The 13,525-nt window shown below is 45.0% G+C and overlaps 1 long non-coding RNA gene across 1 annotated transcript in view; it reads left to right on the forward strand.

Moving 5' to 3' along the window:
• Positions 1 to 206: 206 nt before the first annotated feature.
• The window catches only part of Gm35440, a 36,730-nt gene continuing 23,411 nt past the window's right edge, over positions 207 to 13,525 (forward strand). The window contains exon 1 of the long non-coding RNA XR_381711.3: positions 207 to 343. This is a non-coding gene — a long non-coding RNA (predicted gene, 35440). The remainder of the gene's footprint in view (positions 344 to 13,525) is intronic.

The raw sequence follows: 13,525 nt of genomic DNA on the forward strand, positions 1-13,525 counted from the left end.
AATGTTTCCTCCCTTGGCTGCTTCTAGCATTTGAATGGTCTTCGTTTTAGAGAACTGAATTGGGCACCACAGGACATTTACTTTCCTGGAAACAAACCTCTCTTTTTCCAAGTATCCTAGACATTGCTCCCCTCCTGCCTGGTATGTGTCTCTAGAACTGGAGCCAGGAATCTAGGGGTGACTCCACTTTCCTGTTTCCCCATGTACAAGCAGAGGATGCCCTCTGTGCTGCCTTCCCTCCAGGTTTTATGTTTGATCAAAACAAGGGGATAGACAGAAGAGGGAGCGGAGAAAAATAGAGGGATCGCCAGTAAAGCCGCTGAAGGAGATTTCTCGTAAAATGGTAAAGCTCAACTTTTTTAAAAAATATTTTTTATTATTACGTATTTTCCTCAATTACATTTAGAATGCTATCCCAAAAGTCCCCCATACCCTCCCCCCCCCCACTTCCCTACCCACCCATTCCCATTTTTTGGCCCTGGCATTCCCCTGTACTGGGGCATATAAAGTTTGTGTGTCCAATGGGCCTCTCTTTCCAGTGATGGCCAACTAGGCCATCTTTTGATACATATGCAGCTAGAGTCAAGAGCTCCGGGGTACTGGTTAGTTCATAATGTTGTTGCACCTACAGGGTTGCAGATCTCTTTAGCTCCTTGGATACTTTCTCTAGCTCCTCCATTGGGGGCCCTGTGCTCCATCCAATAGCTGACTGTGAGCATCTACTTATGTGTTTGCTAGGCAAAAATGTATGTATGTGCTTAGTAATGAGGAGACCAGTAAGACATTACTAGTTCAAAGGAAGGTTTTTATTAATGCATGTGTACAGATAATAAGAATGCTGATACACACACACACACACACACACACACACACATATATATGCATGTATACATAAATATAGAAGTGGTTGACTCTAGTCAACTATCAACTTTCTTTTCCTAAGCAGGGTTTGAGATTCTATGGGTAAGAGTCACTTGGCTGAGACCTTGAATTCTATATCTCGACAGTGTTGTAAATAGTTTGGTAGCTCATTATGATGATCTAGAAGGGTTTTCTTACTAGGATGCCCACTAGTTGACCTTCTCCTTCCCTAAGTCTTTCACAGGCTTTCTGGGCCAGGCATAAAATTTTAATGTGTCCCTAAGGGAGGACTTTTCATTCTGCCCCATCCCCAGCTAAACACAAAGGTGGGCAAGATAAAAACACCAGAGGGTTTGGGGACTGGAAGGACAGACAACAGTTGGGACAATCCTCCTTGGGGTGGAAGCATAGACCATAAGCAGATGCAGAGGTGGGGAGAGATGGCTTCCTAGGATCTTGGCATACGCATCAGCCAGGAGGAAGATCCTGATTGACCTGGCTGCACCCCAGTAGCTTGGCCACACTCCCTTCTTTACACTACCCTAGTAGTCTCCTTCCAACGCAGGCAGTAGGCCACACTCATCCCTGTCTCAAGCCCAGAACTTCTGTCTCTTCCCCTTATAAATCTGTTTCTCCAGATTTTTTTTGCATGACTGCTTCCTCATCTTTCTATCTCAACCCCATCACTGTACCTTTAGAAAGACCCTCCTCTTGCTCTGGTTCCCTGCCCAGCAGCCTACATAACCTTCTACATTTGCTTGGTTTTGTATCTATGACTTTGATTTTTCTCCAGAATATAAATCCATAGGGCAGATAGTCTTAACTCTCAAACTTCCCAGAGCCTGGAACTTAGTGGTGCTTCTTAAAAATCTTCAAATCTCCTAATGGCTCAGGCAGCTAAGCCAAGGCAGCCCAAGTATGGCTCAAATATGATATTTTATTTTGGATTTGGTCTCTTAACTGAAGAAAGAAGATAGTGTTCATTGGAACTTATACAAACTACAATCTTTGGAGAGTTAATATCTTTCAAAAGAAAGACATTAATGTCTTCCAAAGGAAAAGCCAAGTCGGTACTTTGGTCAGCTCCCTCTGTGCCAGGATCTAGATCCACAGCACCATGTTAGCCCAGTTAGGCAAGGCCCCAGGCTGGGCAAGGGAGGAAAAAATAACCTTAAGTGCATCAGTTGACCCCAGCTGTTCCCTGACCCCATGAAAATGAAACAGGAGAAAGTCAGCAGTGGTGGCACATGCTTGTAATCCTAGCACTCTGGAGGTAGAGGCAACAGGATCAGGAGTTCAAGACTAGTTGCAACTACATAAATTAAAGAAGAAGAAGAAGAAGAAGAAGAAGAAGAAGAAGAAGAAGAAGAAGAAGAAGAAGAGGAGGAGGAGGAGGAGGAGGAGGAGGAGGAGGAGGAGGAGGAGGAGGAGGAGGAGGAGGAGGAAGAGGAAGAGGAAGAGGAAGAGGAAGAGGAAGAGGAAGAGGAAGAGGAAGAGGAAGAGGAAGAGGAAGAGGAAGAGGAAGAGGAAGAGGAAGAGGAAGAGGAAGAGGAAGAAGAAGAAGAAGAAGAAGAAGAAGAAGAAGAAGAAGAAGAAGAAGAAGAAGAAGAAGAAGAAGAAGGGGACACAAGATATTTAGAGAAGCTATAAAACATATTTTTAGATGGAAACCCCTGTTGCCTCCTCTATGTTATTTGCTTTGCCAGCACAGTGAGTGTCAGGCCAGGGTTCAGAGGATGGAGCAGGGGGCTTGTCCTTAATTTGCATCATCACCCTAGAAACTCTATGGCTTTCCACACTTGCCGACAATCGCTTGAATGCTTGCACTGTCAGGTCTAATTTAGTGACCGGGAAATGATACAGAACAGTTCTGCCCTTGAGAGTCTTCAAATTGGCCAGAGGATAACAATCCAAGAAAATAATATAGCAAAAAGTGAATCTCGTTGCGTTTGGAGGGGATGTGTGTGAAGAAAAATACAGAGAGGGGTCAGGATGCAGAGGCCCAGGGATGTGGCAGAGGGCAGAGCAGGGTGAGGATCTGTGTGGTGAAGAGAGACCTCATGCAAGGTTCCAAGCCAGGACCAAGGAAGGGAGGGAGGGACCTGAGTATCAGGTTGAGGGAACAACTAGATCAAAGGGCTGTGCCAGAGGCAGAGGTGAAGGTTTGTGTGGGAGCAGAAACAGGCCAAGGCCAAGGTACCTAGAATACGAGGCGGGAGGGGAGGGTGGCAGAAAAAGGATATAGTCAGGGACTTAACAGGGCTGGGTCACATTGAGTTTACAGACTCCGAATGATTGTGAGCAAAGTGTTAGTTTCCTCCTGTTGCTGTAACAAATTACCGCAAATGTGATGATGGCTCAACACAGCAAAATGTATTCTTTCACAATTGTAGGCTAAAGTCACTTTAACTGGGCTGAAATGAAGGTGTGAATAAGATCAATGCTTAAGAGGCTCTGGGGGTTGGGGGTGGGAGAAATCTGTTCCTGCTTTTTCAGGGTCTGGTAGCTTGGGGCATGCCACTCGAGTTTCTGCCTCCATGGTCCCACTGTCTTCTCTTCTTCCTCTACTGAGTAAATGTCTATCCACTCCCTTTTATGTGGATATCTGTGATCACACTTAGGGGCGATCTGAGACAAGCTTCCCACATCAGGATTCTGAATTATCTCCACCAAGACACAAAAGTCAAGATAGGTTCCTAGGATTAGAACCTGGATCTCCTCCCTTGGACTATTTTTTTCAGCCTTTCACGGCTACCCACTGGTAGAGACCCTTTGCTCCTGAGCAAACCTGACATCACTTACCTTTACAAATGATACAAGGATCTTTTCAATAACAAGAAAAAAAATACAGCAGAATAAGGTTCCAGTGGGAAGGCTGTGCTAATGACCCCTGTGAGAGACCATCTTAACTCAGGTGAGTGAGCAATTGGTGGTGTTGGTGAGACAGGGTCAGTTCTGAGTATTTCTGAGGATGGAAGTAATATCCCCATTAAAAGATTTGGTAAGGAAGTTGAGGGACAAGAGTGCAGTTCCTCAAAAGCTTGGGACTTGAATAACTAGAAAAAGGTAGTCACTTTTTCTGAGAAGAGCAGAGCTGTGGTGGCAAAACCAGATAGTTTGGGACAGGTATGAGGTGCAGTTAGGTCTTGCTCTAGATCAGTAGTTCTCACACTGTGGGTCAGGACCCCTTTGAGGGTGGAATAACTCTTTCACTGGGATCACCTGAGACCATTGGAAAAAAAACAGATATTTACATTATTATGATTCATAACAATATGAAAATCACAGTTACGAAGTATCAATGAAATAATTTTATGGTTGGGGGTCACCACAATGTGAGGAACCATATTAAAGGGTCACAGGGTCAGGAAGCCTGAGAAACAAACACTGCTCTATAGTCTGACTGCTGATGTCATCCCAAAATTTGGAGTTAATATCTTTCAAAAATATGATGAAGGATGCTGCCTCCCCCAGTCTGTCAAATAAGGACACAGCTCCGAAGCAGGTACCAGCATTGATCAGCCATTCAGTCTGCCAGTACCTCAGATCTGCAGTTCAGTTTCTAGAACTATAGGAAAGAAACTTACATTATTTAATAATTACTCAGTTGACCAGGTGGTAATACCTACCTGGAATTCCAACATTCATACCTAGGAAGCTGAGGCAGGAGGATGTCAAGTTCAAGGCCAGCCTAGGTTACATAATAGGGCTCTGAATGATAGTTGGTCTACATTGTCAACTAGAGAGAATTTAGAATCACCTAGGAGACACACCTCTGGGTGTCATAAGGATATTCCCAGAGAAAGGAAGAGCAACCTGAAGTGAGTGGCACCTCTCTATGGTCTGAGGTCACAGACCAAATAAAAAGGAGAAAAATCCCTGACCTCTCTTTGCATCCTGACTGTGGCGACAGTGTGATGAGCTGTGTCAGCCCCCTGCTGCCATGCCTTTCCCATCGTGATGGAGTGTGAGCTGAAGCAAGCCCTTCCTCCTTTAGGTTGCTTCCAGTCAGATATTTAGTAGTTAGTCCCAGCAATAAGAAAAGTAACTCTGTCTAAAAACAGATGACATATGGTGAGACCACTAAGGAAGTGACATCAGGCACAGAGATTCAGGCTGAGCACCAGGATGCTCCAGCAGGAGCAGAAAGGAGTATGGATAAGAAGGGTTGAGAAGCGTCCATTGGGCTAGGAAGAAAAGCCAGAGAGTATTGGGCTACTATGTCGTTGGAAACCTGTGAAGAGATGGTGAGAAAGATGAAGGGTCAACTGTGTCAAACCGTAATAGAAGATATGGAAAATGAAGACTGTGGATGATATTTTTTGAAGTTAGAAGATTTATGAGAGACAAGGAGGATATGAATTGGAGCAACCAGTGCCCGTCTCTTCCAAGCAGTTCTGCTGCAAACTGGAGCAAAGAAATGGGAACAGTGAAAAAAAAAGCAGAGTTGATTTTTCTTTTTCCATTTTTTTTTCTTAAAGACTATTGGATTGTTTTTTTTTTTAACTTTAATTTTTTTTTAGATGAGATAAATAACTTCTTGTGTGTATACTCATTGGAATGACTCGGTTGAGAGAAAACTGGTGATGTAGGAGAGAGAAAGATAAACTGCTGGAAGGGTGTCCTTGAAAAACACAAAGGAGAATGGATATTCATAGTGGCTAATATCCTCAGAGGCAGAGGGTATGGATCCTGTGGGAGGCAGCTGTGGCAGCAGGAAACTGCGGAAGATGTCTGATTGCTTCAGTTTTCTCAAGTATTAGAAGTAAGATCATCTGTGTAGAGCAAGGATTGGGGAGGAGGCATTGGGGGCTTGAGAACCCTGTAGAGGCTATGCCAGTGTGTGAGGTTCCTCTTGGGTGCTCTGTCTAGACTTCTGCTGTTGGGCATGGTGTCTGGAGAAGCCTAAAACGACAGGAAGTGCTTCAACCACACTTGGGATGGGATTCGAGGCCATGAGGTTGTGGTTTAGAGTTTGGAAGAGTCAAGTCCTCTTCACACGCAGGCTTCAGGACCTGTGTAAAGGTGGGGAAGAAAAGCTTGGGGCTGGGATGGTTTCAAGAGACTTCTACACAGTTTTTAGAAGTGGATGTATGGTCAAGGGGAAAGAGCAGCCCTGAGGAGAAATGAGGCTGTTGGTTGATTCCCTATCACAATTCAGTATGTGCTCTGACCTTTATGAAAGTGGGCACAGGGCAGGATGGCTACTTGGGGCCCTATGCCTTTCCACACAGCGTCTGGGAGCTCTGTGCTAATTTACTTAACATGATGAACCATGAGCTGAAAGGGACATGGAGCAGCTGGGGATTCAAAAGGACAGGGACTGTTTAATGGCAGAGACAAATATGCAGCACCATCGTCTCCCTTGGAGAGGAGAAAAAAGGGAAAGTGGTAGGGGAGAGGACTAATGGCTGTTAGTTACAAGCTGGCCCCAGAATGGGGCTCATAATGAGCCTTCTGATCAGATGGCCCCAGGAAGGAATCAGTCCTTGCAACCTGCTCTGTAGAGAACAGAGGGGCTCATCAGCCCAGGCAGATGCTCTGACAAGTGGCCTAGCCTCATACGAGTTGGCCAGGTCTATTTGGAAGTTAGTCTAATCCTTCTGGGTCCCAAAAGGAAATGGGAGAGACTTTGAGGTTGTGGATTAAGCGCTTCCAGCTGCAGACACATGGCTGACAGCAGCAGATAAGAAAGGATGAGAGGCAGGAGCTGAATCTAAGCGCCTCGGCTGCTTTCAGATGGTCTGTGTTCTGAGCACTTGAGCATGTTAGTTCAGACCCATCGATCGGCCTTGTCTGGGAAGCCTTCTTTCTGAGTTTGCAACCTGTGTGCAGAGGCTGCGGAGCAGCAGAGCAAGCTGATGATGGCTCACACCTGCCAGCTTCACTGCACACTGCCACATCTGGGCACGGGCACACAGGCCCTGAATTCATACCCTCTGCCTCCCCACAAACGTCACAGACTAAAAGGGCCCCAACTTTTAGAGATCCAGGTAACTCTCTGACCACCTGAAGGGGAGGCGTGTTTGTTAACTCCTGCAGCTCCCAAATGAGGGAAGTCTGGCATGCTATAGGGACATGTCACATGGCAGTTAGAGCTTAGAATTTCAATAGATGTAGCGATGCCTATGGAAAGGAAGAGACTGCACTACAGGACAGCCAGGGAATGAGCCCATTGACTTTCAGGTCATGTGACTTCTCTAAGACACACAAAACACCCCTCTCTTGCCTTGGAACATTCATTGGTTCCTGGACCTGAGACTTTACCCAGCATTTCCCCCTGTGTAATTCTTAGCAACCCATTCCCCCACCATCACACACCTTAAGGGTTATGCATTTATTTGTCGAGTTTTAGGCTAGCATCTGCCTCTCAATAAGAAGAATTTAGAGGGAGAAGAGGAGAAGCCTATCTGTTTTGTTAAATACTCTTTATCTGCCAGTATTTCAGACCATATGGTGGGTAGGAGTTTAGTTCATATTGTCGGATAACTGTCTAATCCTTTCCCATTTTCTATAAAAGTCAATGCTGACCTCTTTCCAGAGGCCCAAATAGCTAAAGTCTCCTTCCAGAAATGCCCAGGAAGAATGAGAGACTTAGTGTCTTCCAAACACGAACCAATGGCTCAAATCTATGGCTCAGAGAAGCAACAGAGACTTGTCTGTAGATAGAAAAGTATCAAAGTGCATCAGAAAGATAAATGTCCCGGAAAGGAAGAGGAAGCCTCACCGAGCTACAGCCCTGCTTATTTATCATCTACCTGGTTGTGTGGGAACCAGTCCTGAAATGTAGGGGAGACTTAAGTTCTTGTCTCAGTCTTTTGTCTACTGTGTTATCTGAAACAAATTTTCTTTTGGCATCGGCCCTTCTCAAAAAGCAATATAAACTGGCAGAAATGCTCAAAGACATGGTTCAGCAGGACTCCTGCCTGCAGTTTGTGAAACCACTGACCATGACCTAGAAGATTTTGAGTGGGAGGGAGCTGTCAGCAGGCTGTCCTTAGTCAGTGTGCACACTGGAGTATACAGTCTCTAAGATGTCATCCATTTTGAAAATGCAACTGATTATTTTCTGTCCTTAGTTACCTAGGAGTTTGTTCTCAATCACAAAAGACCTGAAAATGGCCAATAAATTTGGTGGGACTTTTGGACAACACAATTATAGAACCATTCAACTCTGTAGTCATTCTTCTGGGGCCTTGGAAACCTTTGGAAATGTGTCCTTCCATTATGGCCACAGTGATCATTACTCGGTAGAGAAATTTTCCCCAGTGTTGATCTGTGAACATAAAGAATTATGTACCAGAATAAAAAGACATAAAAACAGAGTCTATTAGCTTATTGACAACAAAAGCAGAAGTTGAATTTTCATAAATGCGAACCACCAAAAGCTTCTATCCACGCTGGAGGAGCTGAGAAAATCAAGCTCCATTGGAATCCTCTGAGCCACTGGCTTTCCTGGTTCTGAGCACACAGGAGTCTCTTGGAATTGCCTAATATGACTTGGTCCCTGATTCCCAGGTGATTGCAGCATCCTGAGAGCTCTGGGCCTCACTGCTATCTTGACCTTAATATCCTGGCCTCTTATCCTTAGATTTATTAGTATTTCTTGAGTGAATGAAAATCCAGGAGACAGATATTTTGGAGCTGCACAACATAAACGGGGACCCACACAAACAGGACATCCCATTAGCATGGGCCGAGGAGGATGGGACACCCACGTTGCAAAACTGTCACAAAACTCAGAGACAGATAACATTCAGAAACAACCTGTGTTTTTGCAAATGTCTAAGACTGAGAAAAAAAAAACAGTCAGTTCTAGTCAGAAAATAGTTTCTGACATATAACATATTTTCAAGAAATGATTTTAAGTGAATTAGCATTATATGATTTGTATACATGGTTAGGTGTACACAATTTTGTCCTATTTTGCTTATGTCTAACTTCTTTTCTCAGTTTGAATGTGGACACTGGGTTTGGCTGCTCAGAGGTGCATGTCATCATTTGTCTCTAGAGGTCCTGACACTTCACCAATCTCATTGACTGAAGCTGGACTGGGGGTGGGGTGGGGGAAGTAAGTTAATGTGGTCATAGAAGAACAGCACTTTGCCTAGTGCTAGCCAAGGCACCTAAATATTATTCATTTTTCCTGCCACTTGGATGAGTGGATAGGTAGATAAATAAGCTTACGCACTTGGGCACGAGCGTGCGTGCACACACACATGCATGCATAATGTATGCATAAATACACATGCACAACACATATGCATGTACACACATATTTAAACTTTGCTTTCTCAAGAAAGCACAGTAAAGACCCAGCTTTGCTGTTATGACGCAGTGCCTTCCTTTAACTTCCAGAGTCCCTCACTTTCATTAAATTGCCAGATCACTGGCCTTCATTAGCCTGCTGCCGCCCCTCATTTGATTTCCATTGCAGCCTTCCCATCTAGGTAATGATTCTAATTTTGAAAGCTCTGGAGGTCACTGCAAAGAAGTTAGCCCACGAAGAAAGATACAGCCACCGTGATGTGTGTGCTGCTGGCCTGCCTGCCCTGTGATTCATTCTCCAGGGAAACAGCAGGCTGGAAACATGGAGACCCAAGTCTTGGTTTATACTTGTTTCTTTGCAATAAGCTGATATCTATAGTTTCTATAGAAAGCTTGCAAAGGAAACTTAAAATATTAGGTCAAAACAGCCAAAGCCTTCTATGAGACACTAGCTTTCCCCATGCCCTGTTCCCCCTGGCCCACCTGCCTGCTCCATTGACTTGCCTCTGTTCTCATCCTTTCTATTCTCCCGAAGCTGCCTGCAGTCCTCAGTGTCTGCTTGGTCTCTCTTCAAAGATGACCACATTCTACCTCTGGCCATCCTTTCCGACACATATCCCTTACCAATAAGATTATAGATATAGATAGATAGATAGATAGATAGATAGATAGATAGATAGACAGACAGATATAGATATATCTTATTGGTGCCTAGTGGGTGCCCAATGAAGTCAGAGGTGTTGGATCCCATGCATCTAAAGTTACAGGTGATTGTGAGCCAGTCATGTTGCTAGAAACTTTGTAAGAGCAGTACACATCATGGCTGAGCCCTCTCCAGCTCCAACCATTTTCACCTCTAGGGACTATGCTAGGACACTCAGACCCTTCTTGAAGACCTTCGATCACTAACATAGCAAAGCCTCTGCCAGTTTTTAGGGAACGGACCAGAATCCATGGGGGATATTATTTTCACTCCCACTCTGTATCTAAATTCTTCCCAAGACATATCTCAAAAATCAGGTGATTAGGTCTAGTTCCACCTCCGCCGGTTTCTCTGAAGAGTTGGGGAATGTAGAGGGGAGTGGGGATTAGAACACAGATTAAAAGCAAGTGGCAGACCCTCAGTCCTCGGAGTTCTACTCTCCATTATATCAGCCATGACAGTCAATAAATCCAGCTGTGAAAACATTTCAGGTCCCAGAGAAGATGGCGTTAAATAACAGATTGCAGTGGTATGGTTTCTGATATTTGTTAATGAGAAATTTGGGATATTGAGAGGTAAACTTCAATGCTGTTTGTATCCGGAATTATTTCAACTACAAAGAACAAAGGTAACCACATAACAGTGGCCCATGTAACAAAGACATTTAATCATTTCTTGTAACAAAGCTCAGAAGCAAGTGGGGTCAGGAGTGGGGCAGCAACTCCAGGAACAGTAAAGATCCCAGCTTTTTCGTCTCTCTTCACTATTTCTCAGCCGGTCAGTGTCCCCTTCAAATTAGTAAAAATGAATGCCGTAGTTATAGGAATTCTTAACAAACATCTTCCACAAAGAAGGTCATGAGGAAGAGGCCCCTTTCTCATCTGAGTTTTACCATGTGCCTGGCTTATTAGCGGGTGCTAAGAATTGTTTCTGGCCCTTGACCAGCTGAGCTATCTCTCCAGCTCTCATGATTATTTTCAATGTTTTAATGCATGAATATGAGAAGCAAAGTTAATTTGCAAATCCAAGATGTTCCTCTGGTTGAATGATGACAGTATGGGTGGTCAAGCATATCGGGGAGTCAGGAATGAGGGGGCACCTCTCAGGAGGTCAAATAGCCTCACCTTGGGGTCAGGAGAAGTTTAGGGGAAGAAGAAATACTTAAAGAGAGAGCCGAGGGGGAAAGAGAAGCATGTAGATAATCCGCAGGATGGGAACTAGTGAGGGGCTGGGAAGAGGAAGTGTGTGCTGCAGGCAAGGGGACCAGCTTTGTAAAATCTGGAAGAAAAGTTCAAGCAAATTGTCAAAGTAAATAGATTTCGGTATAGCAGGGGTAGCATGTGACTATTGGTGTGAAAGGTCAGAGGTCAGGACAATGTCTCAGGGTAAAATGATTCATCTGATGTGGGGATCCAGGCATTATTGGTCTCCGTGTCCCTGACAGCCATACTCTTGCCCTGGCTCCATAGTCAGACAAGTGTGCTCCTCTAGCTCTTGACTCTGGGCCAGGCCACACTGTTTGTCTTGGTCATTGGCGAGTATGTAGAAGTAACCATGTGCCACCCGAAGCCCAGCTTAAGAGATTTTGAGTATTTCCATTTGTTCCCTGCACCTCTGCATTTGCCATGAGAACAACAGGCCTCAGCCAACATGCTGAGCACAGTAGGAAGATTGGAAACAAATGGAACAGAGCCACCCCAGCTGTGCAGCCTGAAGCAGAGCCCAGCTGCTCCCAAAACCATAAGGGAGAACGAGATGTTTTGGTTTGGATGCCTCTGTGATGTTGAGTTCTGCAGCATCTACATGTTATTGTAGCCATGGCTAACTGAAGAGACAGCCACACTAGAAAGAGAATGAGCAAGAGACTGCTGTGATTGACAGAGATCCAGAACTCAGAAGTATCAGGACACCGAAGAAGCTTGCTAAGAAGTTAAGAATGCCTGTGGGTGTCTTAATTGGATACCTCTTCACTGAAATGGGGAACATGAGGAAAAGATGTACTGTTGTGTTGGGTCTGAGGCCTTCAAGACATCCAAATAGACATGTCCAGTAGACATGGGCTAGGAAGGGCAGGCATGGTTGGGGTCATGCATGGACACACATGTAGACCATGAAGCAATAGATTTGGATAGAGAGATGCAGAAAGACAGTATAAAGCCGGAAATATGTGAGAAGCCCCTAAAGAAGCCAGCATCCAACAACAAAATCACTGCTGAGAGAAGAGTGGAGGCCCAGGAAGCATAGTGACTGACAGCAAAAGAGAGTCCTGGAAGGTGAAGTATGTTCAACTCTTCAGGGAGCTTAGAAAGAAGGAGGCAAAGAACTTACAGTCCAATGAAGGAAAAGAGAAGGAGCCCTGCTCAAGGACCTGGAGACAATCCCCATTAGGCACAAACTCAGACACTGGTGTGTGTTGAGATGTCCAAAACCGAATAAAAGCAAATTTCTGGACATCTTCGAACACTATCCTGTCCTGATTCTGTCCTACAGCAAATCCATGTCATCTTGGCTCCTCTGCTCTGAGGCTGGCCCCCTGTTGATTCCATAGGAAGCAGCACCCATCAGGGACCCAGAGGACTGTAGTTTTGACTCATTTCTTACTGGTCTGAGTAAACTCTTCAAATGCTCTGGTGCCCTCTACACCATCCCACCTGGCTCTCTATTAGTATCACTGTGGCGCCTGTTTTCTACAGAATGGAGGGTTCCCTGTGTTTTGGAGTCTGAGTTCTGATGATAAGCTATGGCTGTCCTACCCGCACCCCATCCCAACTGGGCAGGGAGCACACTGGAGGACAGGTAGAACACAAGCTGTTGCATGCAAGGCTTGCTACAACACGCACACTGACACAGAGTCCTCAAAGGCAAACACAGGAGCTCTCAAACAACTGTCACATTTGTCACCTCAGAGGCTGCCCACGTTGAGGAATGCCAGGGACTCAGAAGTTTGCTTTCCTCTTCAATTGGAACTGACATTTCCCCACGATTGGATTACTTTGAAATCAAGAAATTGCAGCTCAGATAGTTCATAAATTTATTTCTGTTCCACCTTACAGCATTTATTACAAAGATTGATCAGCTAAAGAATACGGGTTTTCTGCTCTTTATTTCCTGTTTTACTGCAGTCACCTTTACAGATCGAGGGGGAGAGGTAGTTGGCAGAGTGGAATAGTTCCTGGGCACCAGCAAGCCATGCAGCTCAGTGGAGACGAGGGTATCTGTGTTCACATGGACTCTGCTCTGGTGCTTCACCAGTCTCTTAGGGAAAGGATTCAAGAGAAAGGTATAAAGGGCCCCTGGAGAGAAAGGTACAGAAGGCAGTGATTAGAGAAACAACAGAAACTCCATGTCATGTCAGAGATGAACCCTGAAGAGTCAGATGGAAACAGCTACCCTCTGCCACCTCTTTATAGAAGAGGCTCTTGATGAGGGGGATGAGGTCATAGACCCAAGAGTTCAGGAAATGCATTCTGGGACTCTGGAGAGGAGAGCCTTTGTGGTTCAGCCTTTGTGAGTATGTATTACGTATTCCTAGGGAGATATGAACAAGTATCCACTCACCGTAAAGAGGACATCAATGACAGGACAAAGTAGGATTCCATCAAAGTCCGTCTTGGCAAACAGTGTGTTAACGGATCTTCATATAGAGCACTGGGGGGGGGGGGGGGGCAGGCATAACTTACAGGAGCATTGGGT

Source organism: Mus musculus, chromosome 12 (assembly GCF_000001635.26).
Source record: "Mus musculus strain C57BL/6J chromosome 12, GRCm38.p6 C57BL/6J".
NCBI lineage: Eukaryota > Metazoa > Chordata > Mammalia > Rodentia > Muridae > Mus > Mus musculus.